Source organism: Schistocerca nitens, chromosome 7, assembly GCF_023898315.1.
Source record: "Schistocerca nitens isolate TAMUIC-IGC-003100 chromosome 7, iqSchNite1.1, whole genome shotgun sequence".
Taxonomy (NCBI): Eukaryota; Metazoa; Arthropoda; class Insecta; order Orthoptera; family Acrididae; genus Schistocerca; species Schistocerca nitens.
The window spans coordinates 615,803,825-615,804,705 of NC_064620.1; positions in this window are offsets into that span (position 1 = coordinate 615,803,825).

Genomic DNA, 881 nt, shown 5'->3' on the forward strand with positions numbered 1-881 from the left:
GGAACTTGTCCTTTTCCGCCAGATGTCCGGATACTTTTGATCACAGAGTATGAAACAGTGACAAAATATACCGACAACGAACTTCAAGTGAAGTGTTTAGTGACTATGGTGTCAAGTTATGAAATGTGTGTTATTCCTCCTTAAATGTAGACCACATACTTACCGGCTTGTTTAACACTTTCGCTGCGGCATCGGTGTGCAGGCGCGCAACTCTCCAGTGCGGCCCAGCAACGTGGGAGTGCGGGCCGGTAACACTGTGAAAGGGCAGGCGCCGCTCGGAGCCGACGCTCCTAAGCACACGTGAGATACAGGCTGACGTCGAGACCTTGTAACATCTGTAGGATCCTGTTCTATACCGACTTAACGATGACACCTTACATGCATTACTTCAAATAACCTTCGACTGTATTGTGGCCATGTTTTAAAGTCTGCTTGCTGTCTGACACCTATAGGAGCCACAGGCTTCATTCAAATGTTCGTGGTTTGTTGATAATGTAACAAAAAATACAATTCAAACAAGCAACAAATCCACTGCATTCAGGAAAAATTTGGATTCCAAAACGCAAATTCTTAAGAAGGAAAAAAAGGAAACTGGATTCATTTGAAATTATATTTACTTCAAATGCGCTTTTTTAAGATTGACTCTTATAGAGTTCGTCAATTCAGTAGCATGTTTGTTCCTGGTGTGAGAAAATTAGCCGTCTACATTTATCATAGACGCCCAGGGGAAGCCCGGATGTGTAGAAACTAGTAAGCGAAACACACAGTACGTAGAGGCTTCTCCCGTGTCCCTCATCACTTGCGGTGACTATTAAAACAAATTTAGCACAACAAATTCTTTCGGAAAAACAGAAGCGAATGTTTTACAACGCAGTAAGAAA